This window comes from Tympanuchus pallidicinctus, unplaced genomic scaffold (assembly GCF_026119805.1).
Source record: "Tympanuchus pallidicinctus isolate F22 unplaced genomic scaffold, pur_lepc_1.0 scaffold7, whole genome shotgun sequence".
Lineage (NCBI taxonomy): Eukaryota > Metazoa > Chordata > Aves > Galliformes > Phasianidae > Tympanuchus > Tympanuchus pallidicinctus.
Genome location: NW_026294791.1, coordinates 14346127 through 14352974, shown reverse-complemented (window position 1 = coordinate 14352974; position 6848 = coordinate 14346127). Strand labels below are relative to the sequence as shown.

Below are 6848 nucleotides of genomic sequence, written 5' to 3'. Positions count from 1 at the left end.
TTCATATCTAAAGCAGATCTTTAATAAAATACAATTTTTCTTTCCACAGCAGAAAAAAAGAAAGATGGAAACCTAGTTTAAAAACCTAAACCTATAAACCAAACTCCAAAACTGTGTAGCTGAAATAAACTTTCCATGATGCACTCACTTCTTTCCTTCCTTAGTAAGGACCAGTCAACACACAAGGCTTGAACAGCAGATTTTTCCATGCAAATAGATGAGGCATATCAGACCTCATTGGGAGCCCAACATGTCCCCAACATTGGGGAATAAGGTGTTGGAAAGATTCTGTTCTTAAGACAACAAATAAGATAACAGATCTGGCCTAAGATAATAGATCTAGCCTGACTGCTCTTTTGTACATTATATAAGCTTTGGCACAGTGCTGTGGGGCCAATAGATGTTTCCAACCTTGAACGCTTGTCTTCTTTAGCCTTATACTGTTACTAAATTCACACAAACTGATACGTGAGGATTGAAGCCAAGAATTTAGATATATTTAGTATATAGAAATTTGCTGCAACTGGATTGTACCAGAAATTAGGTAGATATAATGCCAGAGCAATAAAGAGGCTGGATAACTAACTTCTGTGATTTTTGGACTGTGTTTAAGTTCATAAATATAGTTTTACAAAAATAATTTCTTCTCTTAAATGAACATGCTTGCAAGGATCTGACCTGCAATTCCACATCTAACGTGGAAGGAACAATATTTGTGTGCAGAGTGTTTCTGATCACCTTTGCGAAGATAGTGCTGAGCTTCCTACAGTGACCTCCATCAACAAACACAGCTATAGATGGTATACTGGGAAATGTTTTTCTTTGAAATACAGCTATCCAAGCTTTCATATCTTTAGTGGTATATTCTGGATTGCTGTTACAAAAACCATTTCTTAAAACACAAAAGATCTTTTTCTCAGGAATGTATCCCCATTTGTAATGATATGTGTATTTAATATGTGTATATGCATACTTATGTGAGTGAATATATATACGCATATTAAAGATGTATGTCTTTGGATCTCATGTTAAGGTGAGGAAAGACCGTTCTTCAAAAACAAAACCTTACAGAATTTTAGTTGACAACATCAGCTGTAGCTAACATTATGAAGTCGTATCTGCAAAATTCAAAGGTTATAAATGCAGTTCTGCATTTATTCTGCAAATAATTCAGGAATTTTCAACAGAATACTTTTAGAAGAGTCCTATCATGAGTGAAGATTGAAAACAAGGTAGATGAGGATTCTAGAGCTAATATGAAGAGGTGAAGAGAGAAGGGAGTGTATATTTTCCTAAGATAAAATCTTGGGAAGAAAATGTAAAAAGTGGGAAAATTGTGTCCACTCTGAGTGCACATTTAATATTAACTTGTAAAAGATAGGGCTTTACAAATTATTCAAGAAGTCTGTTAAATGAAAACTACAACTCTGTTGAATAATGGAGACATACCCAGCTGGACTGTAAAAAAATCCTTTTTGTCCTCTTGTGGAATATCAGTAATGGCTGAACTATTCTCCATGCACCTATGATCCATTTGGTGTCCAGATCTGCACTGGACACTCTAAATGCAATATTTATTTTAGTGTGAACAGAAATGTCATATTAGTAGAACTTTTTGGGTCTACTGGTGGGATTGTATGATTCTCCCAAATCTTAAAAAACAAAGGAAAAAACAAAAACAAAATTTGTTTCTAAAATTTGTTATTTGTTGCTCTGTGCACAAATACTGGATTTGATCCTGCCATTGGCAGCCTGGGGATGAACGACTTTGAGTATTGTGCTCTCCAGAATACAACTCTGTGCTTACTCAGTTTCTCTTAACAGTGCACTGTTGCAAAGCCTTGATCTTCACTGTGTTCATTCAGTTCTCCACAGTGATTCTGGGTAGGATCTTTACATGATACTGTAATTACCATTATTTGTAATAATGACTTATTAATAATAATTACTAATAATCTTGATAATCCCCTAAAGGAAAATGCTGTGAGTGCAAAACCACAGATGGTGTCATTATAACAAAGATGAACTAGTTCCTTTTGCCCATCTTGTAAAAAAATAATTAATTCTCAGCTTTTCTCAAGACTGGTGAAGAGATTTCTCTGGAGACTTCTCTCATACTGGCTATCTCTGCCTACCTGAAAGACCCACAGAAATTAGTGTGGATTAGCAAACATGTCTATCCTCTGATTCCTGTGAATATCTCAAGCTGCAAATACAACTTACTTTGATCCAGTTCTATGTTCATCTTAATTTTCCTGGGCTTTTGTACTTTCACAAGTTTGGAGAGAGAGCCGTACACAAAAATGACTGTATTCATTTGTTGATAGACACCTTGTTACCATAAATTTTTCAGAAAACCTCTTTCTCACAGAATATGTTGCCAAAAATGTATTGGTTTTAATTCACTTTAAAAGAATTTGCACAAATCTCTAAGTTTATGTATGGCTTTAAAAAAGAATAATGAAAATGAACAACATTGCATCATCTTGAGATCTAATTACAAAATCCTTATTCACTTACGCAAGTGCATCTCTGTCCAGAGCTTTGTGCCATACACAAAATGTGCCTGGAGCTGTTGGCACTATGGAGGGTGGAGAAAGAAGCATTTCTCATTGGCTCCATGCAGATGAAGAAACATAATCCCAAATGGTACGCTCAGATTTTTTCAATAAATGTTTTTCGTCACTACAGAGCTTTATATAACAGCAGTAAAGGCAAGAAAGGAAATTAGAAACACAGCTGAGACTGCGTCTCATACTTCATAATGGCCCCAAATTCTTACTGTTTATTAAAACTAACACCCCTTTTCTGGGTGTCGATAAAAAAATCTCTGCAGTCTCTCTTTGATCTTTTCACAAACCACAGATATTTCTTGTCATTTTTTTGTTGAGTTTTATATCCACAATGTTGAAACTCAAAACTACCATCCAGTAGTGTTGTAGGATAAGAAGTAATCCTGAATTCAATGAGCCAGAAAAGTAATCACTAGACAGATTTGTCCACTCCAAGGAAGGGAGAACCCTGGTGTAATACAGAGATGGCACCAGAAGGGAACCTTTCAATAATCTGTCATGCCTCTGGGCCTGATACTTCTGCTGTCCACTCAGAGTACTGGCATAATCTATTTCAATATACACGTTTACCTTTTGTTTCAGCAGCTCCCTGGCTCCTCCACATGCAAACATTTGAATTTCCTGTTGGCTCAGAGGTGAGATTTATAACATTTATTAAAGTTGCTTTTCACTGTGAGTTTACTGGGCAGAAAGCCTAAGAGAGACTTTTTTTTAAGGGGTTTAATTGCTTGAATTTACCAGAGGGGTGAACATTATGCTTTATTTGCAGCAGAGCTATCCACTAAGATTACCAGGTGTTGAATTTCCCTAGAGGATCCCTATTTATTGAAAGAATTCATGAAAACCCACCTATCCAGAGCTGGGGCTCCTAGCAGCCCTTTCCCATTCATCCACTTGATTTTGTTTTCTTCACAGCTGCTTTTGAATCTCTTGATTGATCCTGTTCATTTCTGTCCATCCCTCTCCACAAGTATCTTCCCTCATCTTTGCTTGTCCACCTCAGCTGTTAAAAATGGGCCAGACATCTCAGAGTTGAGCACACCTGTGAGCTTTGATGTGGGTGCTGGTGCAGGAAAAACTGTTCAATATCAGGAGTATACAAGTATTGTTTAGCAGGGTGGAATCAAAGATGGACAGAGGGCAGGAAAGACAGAACAAGTGGTGGTAAGGGTGAAAAGAAAAGAGACACATTGCAATGTTTAAAATAAAAACCTTTAAATAGACCTTTAAAACCTATGAATGGACTTCTCAACAGATGGCAGACCTACTGTCAAGCGAGCCCAAGGCAGGCAGACTATAATTGTTAGCAAGTGTATTGTTAAGGGAATTTACTAATTTATTGATGCAGCAGCCACTGCATTTGAAGAATAAATTGGAATATTTTGGTGCATTTTCTTTAAAAAGACAACCACTTTCAAGTCTATGTATTAAAATGACAAAGTCTTAAATGGGGGAGTCTCCTTTGCTAAACAAAAGATATGCAAATTACATTTCAAGATTTATATTATGATAAAAACTGGAACACAAAAGAGGCATTATCTTGCAAAAAATGTAAAAGAACATTGCTTCATGAGTCTATAATGATATAATGTGATGTTGATGTAGTTAAAGATGTCAGAAGAGAGACAATGACCTTAAAAGTTTAAGGCAGACACATTAATATTGATTGATTTTTAAGAGATTGAACAGCAAGAATATACCTATATATAGCTTGGATGTTGGATTGTTTGAAAATTTGAGACGAGATACAGAACATTTTGGTCTTGTAACGCTTTAGACCTGAGAGCAAGAACATGCTTTAAATGCAGCCATTTGTACTATAAGAATCTAGATGACAATTTGCCTTCAATTTAGCAGATTGTGAACCTATTTCTTGTAAAAATCAGTGATGTTTGACAAAGCTGGATGATCATTTCTGGCTTAACCACTTATACAGATCTGTTATATGAGATGTCACAAAGGTATTAGTGTCGTTTGTTAGTTCTTTTTTTTTTTTTAACTGTTCTGTGCATTTTTAGATCTACATACAGTCTTATAACTGTTTTGTACACACACACACACACACTCCTGTAATGTATTGTGCGCCTTCTGGCCTTGAACCAAGTAAAGTACTATGCATCTATTCTGTGTCATTTTCAATTCCTACATTTCTCCAAGATGGGATAAAGTGGTCAATAACACCTTTTGTTTAAGTAAAATTAGGATTTATTTTTTATCGATGTTTATGCCAGTAAAGTCCTAAAAAAAAATGTGCCTCACATTAAGGTGAAAAGGTGCTAATTATTGTGCTGTTTTTTATTCCTCTGGAGCTGTTCATTTTGCTGTATCAATTTGATGAAAAGTTTCCCCTCCTTCACGTATGAGATTTTATTTGTAGAGTAGAGACTTCCACTGAACAGAGAAATGGCAATGCAGGTAACAGTTGGTCTTTTAGGGACCAGGCTACAGAATCCTTGGGAATAAGGACTAAAAATATAATTTGTAAGCATCTGCTGGCAGCATAGAATGGGTTTGACCTATGTGAAATGGACGATCTTGCATTATAAAAGCAGGATATTTTCATTCAGAAACAGACTCGTGAAATATACTGCAGATAAGGAAAAGATGAAGATATTTATAGGAAGTTTATATGTATGTATGTATGTATATCTCCCCAACAAGTCATTGTGAAGTGGTAGAAAATCAAGATATGAAGGAAAGAGGACAGCTGAGAGTCTCCAATTCTGTACAGATCTTTTCCATAATAGAGTACAATTTCTTTCAAGAATCAAAGACAAGAAGAATTGCCATGTGGCCACTTTCCCTTCAGATTTAATTTTTTTAATACACAACCAGAAACAAGGAAGGATAGATGCTTGTTAGAAAAATTATTAAACACCAACATATCTTGCTATCATACCTGCATCACTTAAACCTTTACTCAATTTCACCAATGATCAAATCTGCTGTGACCCTCCAGTAAAGGAAAACAGTCCTAACTAGTGAATGAAAGAAAGCACAGTGTCTCCAAAGTGCCTGGCCTGAGTGAACATCCAGAATCCCAGAAAGTAAAGAAATATAAAGGAAGTCAGACTTGATTTAATTCTTTTTTACTATAAATCTCATTTCAGAGAATGATTAACAGCACAAGAGACATAAATGGCAAAGTTTGATCAAGGGAGCTGCTGTCATAGTACCATCTAGATAAATTAGGAAAAGAATGCTTAGGTTTCTATGAAAGAAGACTAATGATGTTAAGTCAAGATGAAATAGAAAGCATTGCAGGCTGAATATCATAAAAGACCAGCCTGCCCAGAAACCCTGAGAAACTTCCTGAACTGAAAAGTAACATGAAATGCTAAGGAATAACTTTCTGTAAGTGCTCAGTCTTGAAGTTACTCAGAAATGAAAATTTTGTGCTCCAGGCAAATAATTTGCTTTTCAGGACCTGTCAAGGCAAATGAAGGAATATTCTAGAAGCATCAGAATACAGCAGGTGTTAGTAGCAGCTCTATACATTATGGGTATTCTGCATCTGATGTGCTCTCTAATTAATGAAGATCAGTCCTTTCCTTTAGATCTGAAACGGGCCCACCTGGAAGCAAATATACCGAGTGCATAATAGGAGAGTGTAAAACCTACAGCTGGTAAATGTTTATGTTATTCATCTAATCCATTTGAAATCCATGCCTCCATAAGAAAGGAGGCATGGAAGTAATGTAGAAGGATAAGTAGTATTAGCTGAAAGTGGGGCGGAGATATGTTTCAGAAGGTAAGAGATATCTTTAACAAAAAGGGTCTTTTTAAAACAAAACAAAACAAAAGCTTTAGTGGTTAAATGTACATTCCCGGAAGTCTAAAGGGTTTAAATGAGAATAAAAATTTCCCTTTATCAGGAAATCTTGAATTATATCTTCATTGTTGGCTTACTGATCTTTCTTAGAAGGCCAAAGGACCAACTCTTCTGTTAAAAGCTTCAGATCTAGATTATAATACAGAATAGCATTTCTGCAGCTAAGCACTTACTGTGGTCAGTACTAAAGCTGTATGAGATTAGCTAATGTTCTTTTCTGTGATGGGCAAAGTGAATTCTGGGATTCAGCATTGTACCTGGCTGCAGTAGTGTGAAGTTATGCTTCAACAGCATCCCATTGTAATAGAGGATTTTGAAGGTCCCTGATGTGTTTCACATCAGCAAGAAATAATTTTTGAAAGTAAAAAATAAAGAGTTTGAGCCAGTGTTTAGAACAAATACATGGGAGTAGCAAATCTTTGAATATTAGCATTACGCCTAGC

At 35.8% G+C, this 6848-nt stretch overlaps 1 long non-coding RNA gene across 1 annotated transcript in view; it reads left to right on the top strand.

Annotated features, from left to right (window-relative positions):
• The first annotated feature begins 3151 nt into the window (after positions 1-3151).
• The window catches only part of LOC128072247 (uncharacterized), a 255859-nt gene continuing 252162 nt past the window's right edge, over positions 3152-6848 (top strand). Inside the window, exon 1 of the long non-coding RNA XR_008202182.1 lies at positions 3152-3208. This is a non-coding gene — a long non-coding RNA (uncharacterized LOC128072247). The remainder of the gene's footprint in view (positions 3209-6848) is intronic.